The sequence below is a fragment of the Pollachius pollachius genome (assembly GCF_949987615.1).
Source record: "Pollachius pollachius genome assembly, chromosome: 1".
Classification (NCBI taxonomy): Eukaryota; Metazoa; Chordata; class Actinopteri; order Gadiformes; family Gadidae; genus Pollachius; species Pollachius pollachius.
In genome coordinates this window covers 26,009,861-26,023,216 of record NC_136934.1, presented here as the reverse complement: position 1 = coordinate 26,023,216, position 13,356 = coordinate 26,009,861, and positions in this window count along the sequence as shown.

Below are 13,356 nucleotides of genomic sequence, written 5' to 3'. Positions count from 1 at the left end.
CAACCACTATGAGCCAGTCGCACATTGAGCTTTCCCCAAACGCGCCATTTCGGTGTCTAGCTTTAATACAAATGAGGAGAGAGGCGGGTCAAGGAGGAGGGTGGGGTGTGGCCCTGAGCAGCTTGCGGCCACAGTACCATGTGCTCTGTTTACAGTGGATGTATCGCAATGGCGAGACGCGCACAGCCTTTGGCCGTGTTCTGTAAATATTCTAGAACACTCAGGGTGCTCCGGCGGGAGACCTGGAGCTCTATATCTAAATAATATATTATACATAGATATCTATATCATATAATAAATATCACGGCCAAAAGCTGTGCGCCTCCAGACGATATTTGGAATCACGACGGGTTCTCCGACGTCTCTGGTTCTTCCACGTCCACAACATCAATCTGAAGTAGACTGAACCACGACATGGAGAAAGGGATTTTCCCGCGATTGTCTCCCGCCAGAGCCTCGCTGCCGAGGGTCCACCGCCTCGGCAGCGGGCAGCGCTTAGGCACCACCGCCTCCTGCAGCGGGCAGCATAGAAGCGCTGGTGCTCTGTGGCGGTAGTGCCTCGCGGCAGCGGGCGGCAGACAGCGGGGCTCCGGTGGGAGACAATCGTGGGCAACAATCCCTTTCTCCTCTGTGTCACAGTTCATTTACTACAGGCAGTGACGTGCAGTCAGGGGAGGCAGGTGAGGCAGAGCCTCACCTGTCATCATGAAAAGAAAAAACTAATTATGATAAAAATTAAAAAAAATATTATATATTGGTATTTGTCTACTGATCTGTGGTCTAAATGTAATTAATGTACGATTCCAATAATTTAAATCATTTTTATTATCAAAATCGCTGAATTTGCCTTTTTCCTGAGGGGAAATACGCAAGCTGAGGCAGCGAGCAGTGCTGCCTCACCGAGAATTGAGCAATCCCTCACAAACTGGGTAGAGCGCATGCGCTCAACCCAGTTTGCTTTTTCACCGTTGTCACCTATGTAATGTTTGTAGACACTTTTATTGTATGATCGCACTTTACTTAAACTAGTTAATGTATTTGATGTGTATAACATATTTAGTCTTGCAGCAAGACTTAATATGCTGATCTGACATAAAACCACGCTGAAAAAGCACGAAATGAGGCAGCCAGTACCTCCGCCTCACTGAAGGGGGCGTATGCATGAGCCCACAGTGTTTACAGGATGCTTCCGTTAACTTATTTTAAGCAGTCAAGTGCACTACAACAGTTTGTTTATTTAAAAAAAAACATTTCTGACTGCAAACATGGAACATGGAAGATAATGATTCACGGCCGGTACTACATAACAATTGGGTTCATATATTTGTAAATCTCACTCTGAAAAAGTCAGTGCCTCATCAGCCACGGACCTCACCTCACGTCTCTGACGACAGGGAGTCAAAGCCAAAGTTCCTTTCCTTCTCAACCATGGCTGAGATAACCCCAACTACAGTCTCGTTGTGGAAATACTAGAGACGTGTTATGCGCCATAGCAGAACGGTTATCCAAATAACAAACAAGTGTACAACACTTCCGTTACAGTGTGTGTAATCACACACACACACACACACGTGGCGTTAGCACAGTTGTAGGTCATTGTCTCATTGGCGGGCCAAATTCTCTAGGCGGGCAAGGCAGAGAAAGGGGAGGTAACTTTGCCCCTTATGATGACATATGGGGCAACATTCCAAATCAGCGCGCCTGAGCTTCCATTTTTTCAAAGACGAGCAGGATACCTACCGCTTCCCTGTCGTCATTGTGTTAAACCAGCCAATAGCGTGCCAAGGGGAAAAGCCAGTTTGGTGACTTCTGCTTCCGCCGTATCGGAAGCAGAAAGAAATGTATTGCCGATCCTGCAGATTTGCACTTTACAACATCCGCAAGATCCGGCCCTTCCTCACAAGGGAAGCAGCTCAGCTTCTAGCCCAATCACTGGTCATCTCCCGCCTCGACTACTGCTCCTGGCTGGACTCCCTGCCACTGCAATTAAACCTTTGCAGCGCATCCAGAATGCGGCAGCGCGCCTCGTGTTCAACCTACCTAAGTTTTCCCATGTGACATCCCTCTTCCGGGACCTCCACTGGCTCTCTGTAGTAGCTCGCATCAGATTCAAGATGATGGTACTGGCATATAAGGCAGTCAATGGAACTGCCCCTGCCTACCTACAAGCGTTGGTCAAGCCACACACCCCAACTCGATCCCTCCGCTCAACTACCTCAGCTGGACGTCTGGTACCGCCATCGCTAAGAGCAAGCAAAGGTCGGTCAGCAAAGTCACAACTTTTCTGTTTTGGGACCTCAGTGGTGGAACGAGCTCCCTGCCGATGTCAGGATCGCAGAGTCGCTCACCAGCTTCTGCAAAAGACTCAAAACTCACCTGTTCAGAGTTCACCTCGACTGCATATGTAACGGTTGTGATTGGGTCTAAAGGACTGAAAGACAGGACAAACACATTGGTCTCTTTCAAAGGTATATTTGTGATTTGTACAGTAGGATCACATGTCACGTCAACCGGTTCTGCTATATACACATAAAATATATACAAATAATAAAATTATAACATTACATTTACATTTCGGAGCAACATACCTGAAAGACAGGACAAACACATTGGTCTCTTTCAAAGGTATATTTGTGATTTGTACAGCAGGATCTGCACGATTAAAACAAAACACTTTGTTGCTAGCGGACATCCAACATAGCTAACCAGTAACGTGGTCAAACAAAAAAATGTGAATAAACTCCCTACCAAGTGCCAAACTATAAAAACAATAATAACATATCAATTATACAATATACAATCATCTAATACGTTGAGGTTCATAAAATAAACATACATTCTCGATCTTAAAATTTATAAATCTTCGGGAGCTATTTACAATGCAAACTTACCACATGCCACGTCAACCTGAGCCCTGTTTCAGGTAGCTGGTTTTGAGGCAACCCCGAGTTTGTTCGCTCTGAGTTAGTGGAAACTCTGGGTTTTCCATTTCAGGTAGCAGGTTCAGCGCAACCGAGAGTTAGTTGCTGCGGCAACATATGCCGTGGGTCTAACCTGCTCGGGAGGTGGTTAGACCTACTCCGAGTTTGTTGTCTATAAGGCTGAAGGCAGCTCTCCGACAGAAGGAAGTGTTAGAAATGGCATGCCCTTCTCTACGAGAGCCTGTGGACGTAGAGGCTGCGATCCTCAGAAGGAATCTCCGTGAGGAACGATTATTAAGACCCCGGTTGGATATACTTTCTTTTCCTGATAATTTTCTTCACGAGCGCTATCGTTTTTCAGCGCAATCTATCATTTATTTAGACCACCTTCTCAGCCCCCATGTTAACTGTCAAACACACCGGGGGCATGCGTTAAGTTCAATACAAATGATTTGTGTGGCACTCTGTGTGGAAACGGCAGCTTTCTTTACAACGTCGGTGACGCCGAGCACATTTCAAAGGCAACCGTGTGTCGGTCTGTCAGAAATGTGACTTTGGCACTGAAACGTTTTCTTTACACATTAGTGATGTTTCCAAGTCACCGACCCATACGAACAATGAAGGAAGAGTTCTACATAATTGCAGGTAACAGTAGCAATAATGTAGCCTTGTAGTGAGTGTAACATAATTCACCTACAGTATTTTGTTATATGTTGTTCTTTACACTGTGTTAAGCATGTCGTTTACTGTCTCGGTGTTTCAGGGATCGCTGTCCCTTTAAGGAGTAGGAGCTTCTCATGACGCGGAGCCCGATGCGGGATATGTTCACTTGCAGCACGTTTTGATTCCTGTTTTCTCTAACGAAACTGTGTGCTCAACGTGCGAAATTGTATCTTTCATTTAATGCAATTTCCACACTGGTGACCCCGACGTTAGTCTGCTGGACGTATCCAGGGACACGACACGACCATGGCCGCGAACGCTGTTACTCTCAAGCTTCCCGAATTCTGGGAATCGTCGGCGTCTGCATGGTTCACCCAGACCGAAGCGCAGTTCGTGTTGCGGGAGATCACCGCGGATACGACGAGGTACTACTACATTGTGTCAGCTCTTGGAAATTCGACAGCATCCAGAGTGGTGAGCTTCCTTAAAAATCCTCCGGCAAGGGAGAAGTATGCGGCACTCAAAGCCCACCTGTTAAAGACATTTGAACTGTCGGACGCTGAGAAAGCCAGCAGGCTTTTCTCACTTCAAGGGCTCGGTGACAGCAAACCGTCTGAGCTCATGGACCGTATGCTGGATCTCATGGGTGAGCACGAACCCGATTTTCTTTTTGTTCAGCTTTCCTGCGTCAGCTGCCTTCCCAAGTGAGGGCTGCTTTAGCCAACACCATGATCACTGACTGTCAGAGGCCGGCTGAGGAGGCTGATAAATTTTTCCTGGCGGGTCAAGGGCACTGTGTGGCCGCGATTTTTCCCGCGCACATCGCTCCTGTGACACTGGACGACTCCACGCTCATCGCTGCCACCGCTTCTCGTCGGCAGCTGTCTTCTGACCCCCAGCAGTCTTCAGGCCCGCAGCAGTCTTCAGTCATGTGTTTCTACCATGCAAGGTTTGGACCGATGGCTCTTAAATGCCATCCGCCATACAGTTACGGCGGGTTGGGGAACACCAGGGCCGGCGCTCAGTAGTGGCCATGAGCGTCGGCTGTGCTGGCAGTCTGCTTTTCATCCGCGACAGCATCTCCGGACGGCGATTCCTGTGTGACACAGGAGCACAGAGGAGCGTCCTGCCTGCTTCCCGTTTGGACATGGTGACCGACGGCCACGGCCCCCCTATGGAAGCTGCTAATGGTAGCCCCATCCGTACCTATGGAACGAGGTACATTGAATTGTGTTTCGGAGGCCACCGGTTTGGCTGGGACTTTATTACAGCAAAGGTGTCCGTTCCCCTCCTCGGCGCCGATTTTTTGTGTGCGCATGGACTGTTGGTGGATGTAAAGAACTGCCGTTTGATTGACGTCGTCACGTTTTGTTCCTATGCGTGCACGCTCAGCGGGGCTGACACCATACGACTGTCTAGCATGCTCTCCACCTCAGATGACTTCCACCGTCTACTTGCCGGTTTCCCAGCCCTCACTCAGCCTACTTTCTCTGCCTCTGCCGTGAAGCATGGTGTGGAGCACCATTTCGCCACTACTGGTCCACCTGTCTACGCCCGTGCTCGGCGCCTCGACCAAGCTTGCCGTTGCGAAGGCTGAGTTTGCAAACATGGAGCGCCTGGGTATAGTCCGCTGGTCCGACAGCCCGTGGGCCTCACCCCTCCACATAGTCCCCAAACCCGGCGGCGGCTGGCGCCCGTGTGGCGACCACCGGCGGCTAAATGAGGCAACGACGCCTGACCGGTACCCAGTGCCGAATAGTCAGGATTTTTCGGCTCACCTGGCTGGTATGGTGATTTTTTCCAAGGTGGACCTTGTCCAAGGATATCATCAGGTGCCTGTACACCCACTGGACGTTCCCAAAACAGCAGTGATCACGCCGTTTGGTCTGTTTGAGTTCCTGCGGATGCCGTTTGGCCTTAAAAACGCAGCTCAATCTTTTCAACGCCTCATGGACTCTGTTTTGCGGGAGCTGCCTTTTCTTTTTGTGTACTTGGATGACATCCTAGTGGCGAGCACGTCCAAATCCCAGCACCTGGCGCACCTCCGGACGCTTTTTGAGCGGCTCAGCCAACATGGGCTAATTGTCAACCCCGCCAAGTGCCAGTTTGGTCTCTCCATCATCGATTTCCTGGGACACAGAGTCACTAAGGACGGTGCAGCCCCTCTCCCATCAAAGGTGGAGGCGGTCGCACAGTTCCCACGCCCGCTCACTGTCAAGTCCCTGCAGGAGTTCCTCGGCATGGTGAATTTTTACCACCGTTTCATCCCTCGTGCCGCCCAGCTCATGCGACCCTTGCATGAGGCCTTGCAAGGTAAAGCCAAGCACGCTGTGGACTGGACTGAGGGCAGGGACAAGGCTTTTGTTGCCACTAAGGCAGCTCTGGCGAACGCCACCATGCTGGCACACCCTTCTCCCACAGCCTCCATCGCCATCACCTCGGATGCCTCGGACTACGCTGTCGGTGCCATCTACGAGCAGTGGGTGGGCGGGGCCTGGCAGCCACTTGCCTCCTTCAGCCGTCAGTTGCGTCCCAATGAGCAGAAGTACAGCACTTTCGACCGGGAGCTGCTTGGTCTCTACCTCGCCATCAGACACTTTCGTTCCCTGTTGGAGGGTCGACACTTCACCGCTTTTGTCGCCCACAAGCCGCTGACTTTCGCCATGGCCAAGGTGGCTGAGCAGTGGTCCGCCCGCCCACCACGGATTTAAAACACGTTGCCGGTAAGGACAACCAGGTGGCGGACTGCCTGTCACGGGCTGTGGTAGGAGCAGTCCATCTTGGCTTGGATTACAACCGCATTGCAGTGGACCAGACCACAGACCCAGACGTGGAACTCCTGAGGACCTCGACAACAGGGCTGAAAATAGAGGATGTGGTTTTTAGCGATGCCGGCACCACGCTCCTGTGTGACGTCTCCACAGGCAGTCCTCGCCCAATCATTCCCACGGGATGGAGACGACAAGTTTTTGATGCCATCCATGGTCTTTCCCACCCAGGTTCGAAAGCGTCACAGAGATTGGTTGCGGCTAAGTTTGTTTGGCACGGCCTCAAGGAGGACGTTAGGGACTGGGCTAACACCTGTCTTGAGTGCCAGCGGGCCAAAGTGCACCGCCACACTAAAGCCCCGTTGGAGTTGTTCCCGGTGCCGGAGAGACGGTTTGACCATGTGAACGTGGATCTGGTCGGCCCTCTGCCCTCCTCTCACGGTTTCACCTACCTGTTGACCATGGTTGACAGGACCACCCGTTGGCCTGAGGCTGTGCCACTGACGTCGCTAGCGTCAGTCGAAATAACACGGGCGTTTATCAGCACCTGGGTTGCCCGTTTCGGCACTCCTTCCGAGATATCCTCTGACCGGGGCGCGCAGTTTACGTCTGAGCTGTGGAACGCTGTCGCACAGAGCCTCGGAGTGAAACTCCACCACACGACCGCATATCACCCACAGGCTAACGGACTCTGTGAGCAATTTCATAGGTCCATGAAGGCTGCTCTTCGTGCCAGCCTCAAAGACAGCAACTGGGTCGACAAGCTCCCGTGGGTACTGCTTGGCATCAGGACTGCACCAAAGGAAGACCTACAGTCCTCCTCCGCAGAGCTTGTTTATGGCCAGCCGCTGCGGGTTCCAGGGGATTTCGTCCCTGGCACCACCGTTCCTTGGTCTGCCACTCTCCAGCGGTCCACGCTACTGGACAATGCAAGGCTTTTCGCACCTGTCCCCACTTCCCGTCACGGCCTCCATCAGTCGCACATCCCCACTGGGCTTCGGACGGCTGACTACGTTTTCATTCGCCACGACGCCCACAGGGGACCGCTACGCCCCCCCTACGAGGGCCCGTTCCGGGTTTTGGAGATGGGGGACAAACATTTTGTGGTGGACATGGGCGGCAGGCCGGAGCGACTCTCCATTGACCGCCTCAAGCCAGCTCACTTGGACGTGGCCATGCCCATTGAATTGGCTCAGCCCCCACGACGCGGACGACCTCCAGCTCTGCCCCTGCCCCCTGTTCCCCTCCCTCCCGGAGCTCCCACACTCCAGGCCTCATACCCGTGTCATGGCGGGACGCGTGCCGCAGTTGTGGCTCCCCGACCTCCTGTACGATGCAGCAGTTGTGGCCGGTTGATACGCCCACCCTCGCGTTGACTGTTTGGTTTTTGTTTTCTTCTGATGGTGAATTCTGGGGGGACATGTGTAGTGAGTGTAACATAATTCACCTACAGTATTTTGTTATGTGTTGTTCTTTACACTGTGTTAGGCATGTCATTTACTGTCTCGTGTTTCAGGGATCGCTGTCCCTTTAAGGATTAGGAGCTTCTCATGACGCGGAGCCCGATGCGGGATATGTTCACTTGCAGCACGTTTTGATTCCTGTTTTCTCTAACGAAATAAACGAGTCACACAACTGTGTGCTCAATGTGCGAAATTGTATCTTTCATTTAATGCAATTTCCACAGCCTATTTGTTTCTTGGAACGTTTTAATTTAATAAATAATGTGCACTATTTAATTAAATTAATTAATTTGTAATGTTGTAGGTTTTCCGGGTGTCATCGGGTGCATCGATGGAACTCATATTCCTATTAAAGCTCCTTCAGTGAATGAAGGAGACTATGTTAATAGGAAGTCCTTCCACAGCATCAATGTGCAGGTACAGGTGTAGGCCTAGACCTTCAGCATTTTCAATTAAAGATACTTAACAAAACAGCCTCTGTATCTAATTATACTCCTCTGCAATTTGAAGGTCCTATGTGATGCCAGAAATATCATCACCCAAGTGGAGGCAAAGTGGCCTCCAAAGTGGCCTGTGCATGACGCACGCAAATTTCGGGAGTCTAATCTGAGCACTTGCTTTGCCCGTGGTGAGTTAAGCCTACATTTGAAGGATTTATAATCCATATTTGTTCAGATGATTAATATTTCACCTGTATCGTAGGAGAGTTCGACGGTCACATTTTAGGTGACAGAGGGTACCCCTGCCAGCCTTGCCTTCTGACCCCGTATGCCGATCCCGTGCCAGGACCACAGCAGCGCTACAACCTGGCGCATATGAGGACGAGAGCCAGGGTCGAAAACACGTTCGGGATCCTGAAGGCAAGATTCCAGTGCCTCCAAAAGCTGCGAGTCACACCAGAAAGGGCATGTGACATAATAATTGCATGTGTGGTTCTACACAACATTGCGATTTTGAGAGGCGAAAATTGCCCACCTCCAGTTGCAGATGAGCAGCACATCAACCCAAACCACACCATGGATCCACAGGACGGAAGGGTGGTTAGAGAAAGACTCTGTCAAAATCATTTTGGTTGAGTTTTCTATGTAGTTAAATGTACTTTATTATTTCCTAAATGTTTTCTTTGGCATTCTTTTCGCCTTCCTGTATGATAGTAAACTCGTGTGACAGACCCAGCCTCTGGTAGGGGGTGACACCTTGTACATTAGACGTATGCTAACAAGATGTAGCTCGCAGAAAAGACCCTGGTACTGCTTTTAACCAGATGCTGTTCTTCTCTACATGCACATGCTCAGCATAATCGTCTGCATTGTTCACTGAAGTAAAACCCTTTGAGTAAACTGTTCAGCAAAATAACTTGGCCCCACAGCCCGTGTTCTAATAAAGACAATCTACTTTTTATGAGGATTTCTTTATTTCCTGAAAGCACAACAAAAAAAAAGAGTCATTCATATTGGGTATGTTTTTAGAGCAGGGAACAGTATCCCAGTTTGCACCTCACCCACCTTTAACTTATGTTCCAAAATTTGGATCTCCAAAGCATCCTTTTGCATCTTTTGCCTAAGGTGGTCCATTTCCAAGTCTGCTTTGTGTATTTGCTTTTCTAGATAGATTATATATAGCTCTTTGACTGGAAGCTATAGGAATGCAAAAAATGACATTGGATTTCACAGTGCCAAGTACAGCGTTTCATTATAATTCCAGGGAGAATCTTACAGAGGTAAGCTGTGATTTAGAAGTGGATGGCCTCTCATTGAATTCGATTTCATCCTGTTTGAGAGAAAGAAGATGTCAGTTTTAAATTGTACAACGCTATCATCAACTTTTAGATGTTATTTTTAAAAGGTGTTAACCTCAATAGGCCTTTCCTCTTCCCTTTCGAATGCCGCAGACAATGTTTCTCCATCATCTTCCTGTAATGACATTAACAGTTGTGTTCAGCAATTACCAAGACATTATTAATAATCTGTGGAAGGTGAAGAATTGTTACAATTGCATGGAGGTTGGTGAGGGCATCTGGTTTAAGTAGGGCGATGACACCATCAGTAACTGGAAGAAGATGATTAGACAGTGAAATTATTACTTGAGCCAGAATATTGCCCCATCTAATTTGAAACGCGCTGGGTTGCGTGTACATATTTAATTATTTTAAATAACCAACCTCTTATAAAGGCACTTCTATCCTGGGGGGTGGGGGGATCAGAGGAGCTCCCCCCAGGGATGCCCTCAGCCACAGGACGCATACTCTGTTGGCTGAGGGCCATCTCCTCAGCCTCTGTGAGGGCTGCAGGTGGTGGACCCCCTCCAGTCTTCCGGGCCTCTGCTTTTTTTCGATTTGCTAACATGGAGGAAAATGTTACCCTAATATTCAGTAAGCGCTATTTTGAAGACATACATATATATATACATACATACATACATACATACATACATACATACATACATACATACATACATTAGTTTACCTGTTTGAACTATATTTTTGTACTTCATCTTCATTTGCTGCCAAGTCCTCTTGGGGCAACTCGGGTTGTTCCAGCGTAAATTGACACACACACACACACACACACACACACACACACACACACACACACACACACACACACACACACACACACACACACACAATTTACATATTGAATAAGTGGAAGATATTAAACTTTCCTCTTATTTTATTTTATTTTACTAATTTATTTTGCTCACACATTGACTTGTTCAGCTATTTTCTGCCAAGCTCTCTCTCGCTGCCGCGACGGTATTGCTTTTTTTTGTTAAAATGGGTAACTGCTCGGCATACGCGTTCATTAGAATTTCCGATTCCGTGGGGGAAAAGTAAGTGGCGCTACGCTTTTGGTACATGTTTGATCATGTTATCAGAGATCCATTGATGATGGCTCTTTATAGTCAACAGGCACGCCCTCAACCCAGAGTGAACACACTCAGAGTTGATTAACCCAACGCTGATCACCTGTTCTGAAACCGAAAACCCAGAGTTGCTTTTCAACCCTGAACTCTGAGTCAACCAACTCAGAGCGCAGGATTAAACTCAGAGTATGTTAAACCAGCTACCTGAAACAGGGTTCTGATGTCACACAGAGGGGGTGTTGTTGATGTGCTCATCACAGGTAAGTAGCAACAGCTGTGTGGGCAAGAGACTCAGGGTTGTGTGAGACTGAGTGGAGGGTCTGGAAATGAGAATCGGGGTGAAAGAGAGTAACCCGATGGACACACATTGCTCGGCGACTTCAATGAGAGAACACCTTTGGGATATATATATATATATATATATATATATATACACGGTGAACGAAAAAACTGGATCAAAGCACGAGCTGGTCGCCTGCAGACTAGGTGCCGGTGCGGCGGAGCTGTTCCCCTACGGTGGCTGTGGACCTATGGTGAGTACCTTGCACCTAACCCTCTAGATAGGTTAGATTGCACTCACCCAGGGAAAGATTAGGAACAATACTCAAGTTCAGCACACCACGTAGGGACAAACTTAGGTTACGGGTTGTCTACCCAGGTTAATAGTGAGCTCGGTAGGTCAGATTGTAACAACCACCCTCTTTGACCATGGCAGATGATTTGCAGACTAAAGAAATCTCCATGCCACAGAGGCCTTCGGTCATTCATTTTGCCCCCCCAAAAGATGATCTCACAATCAAGGTAAAATCAAAATCTGAAAAGCCGCTATCTGAAAAGCCTCCATACTTCTCGAGTTGAAAAGTTGAAATTTCATGACATTTCACATGCAGGGTGTAACTATGTATAACTGTATGTGAAAAATAATAATCTTTAATATTGAAGCATCCGCAAGATTTCGCTTTGAAAAAGCTGAGCGCACAAGAAAGAGGTTTGAGTAACTGAGTTCTGTCCTGTTGGTTATTTGAGTTCTGAGTTCTGACCTGTTGGTCTTTTGAGTTCTGACCAGTTGGTCATTTATTTGGCCTACTCAAGATTATTTTTTGCATGAAGAGGGTATGGCCTGTTCAAACTGTGCATGTGCACTAATATTGGATATCAACCAATACTGATTAAAAGGTATCCGTGGTTTAACATTCATGTAGTGCTTTCAGTTGAAATGCTGAGGGATGCAGAAAATCAGGGCCAAGTGGAAGCAGTGGCTGGGCCATATAAAATATTTGATACATCTTTCCGGACACTGCATGAGTCTAACTGGCTGGCTGATGACGTAAGAGATTTGACTGCACTGTTGCAGATTTATTAAAAGTTAACATTTAAAATTGTTTATGCATTTATTATTGTTTCTATTACTTTTGTTAATTAATTTTTCCAATTCAGGTTTTTGATGGTTACATGCACATCCTTATTGGAGATCATCAGGCAAGTGGAAATTATATTTATCTAACTTTAGATGTTTATTTAACTATAATTCAGCATTATAAACTTATATTGTTTTAAACAGAAGCCTATTCACCAGCTCAGTGCTGTTGTTGCCACATTATTGTTTGGTGGACAATTCAAGCCCCTCCAAAAGGTAATTTATTTTTCGTATTCATTGTCGGCTACTACTACCAAATCGGTAACAATTTAGCATTATTGATTATCAATAACAATAACTAACTTGGTATTAAACCCATTCCTCAGATGACGTTTCCAGTGGAAGAAATGTGGATGTGCCCTGTAAATGTTGGGGCTCACTGGATTTGAGTGGTTTGATTATCTTTCTTTGCTTAATTAACAGTGCAATATTATTCACATCAGACACATTTATTTCATGATCATTGTTGCGGGCTACATCTACCGGACTCGTGTCGTAATCAATGAGAGAATAACATGAATGCACTTAACCTCTTTAGATTGTCAACATGTCAGACAAGGATCTTGCGGTCATGGATCCATTGATGCCAGTAACGCGTTACTGGCCTCGGACCACTTTTTTCAGTAACGAGTAATCTAACGCGTTACTATTTCCAAACCAGTAATCAGATTAAAGTTACTCATCAAAGTCACTGTGCGTTACAATTTTTTATTATTTTTACCGGATCACCGATTGGCGTTGAGAGCGATGGAGTGGTGTGTGTGTCTGTCTGTCTGCCTGCCTGCCTGCCCGTCTGTTTGTGTGAGAGTGGGTGTGCGTGGGAAGCGCAAGTCTCCAAAGACTTCAATCTATCAGAGGCGAGTGTCGACCTTGACTCTCCAGAGTCCGCGCCACCAGTTGTTATTAGCGACGGAATTAGTCGCGCGGTGTTGCGTGTATGTGTGCGCGTGTGGAGCTGCGTCCGGTGATCGCCCCGTAAAGCGCACGGTGATATTTTGTCTGCGCATTAAAAGTTGGCGGAAGCGGTTGAAAGCAGTGTGTGCAACCAGGGCCGTAGCACCAAATTCTGGGCCCTGTATACAAGAGGTACTGAAGAGCCCCCCCGAGTTCCCCCTACCAGCCCCCAGCGCAGAATTGTTGACGGGAGGGGGGTTGGAAGACCAGTTGTTGACTGGGGGGAGAACAATTGTTGACGGGGGGGGGGGCAAAAAGTTAGCATTGGCAAAACAGGTTGTCATTTTTTATTTTGAGGCGGCAGG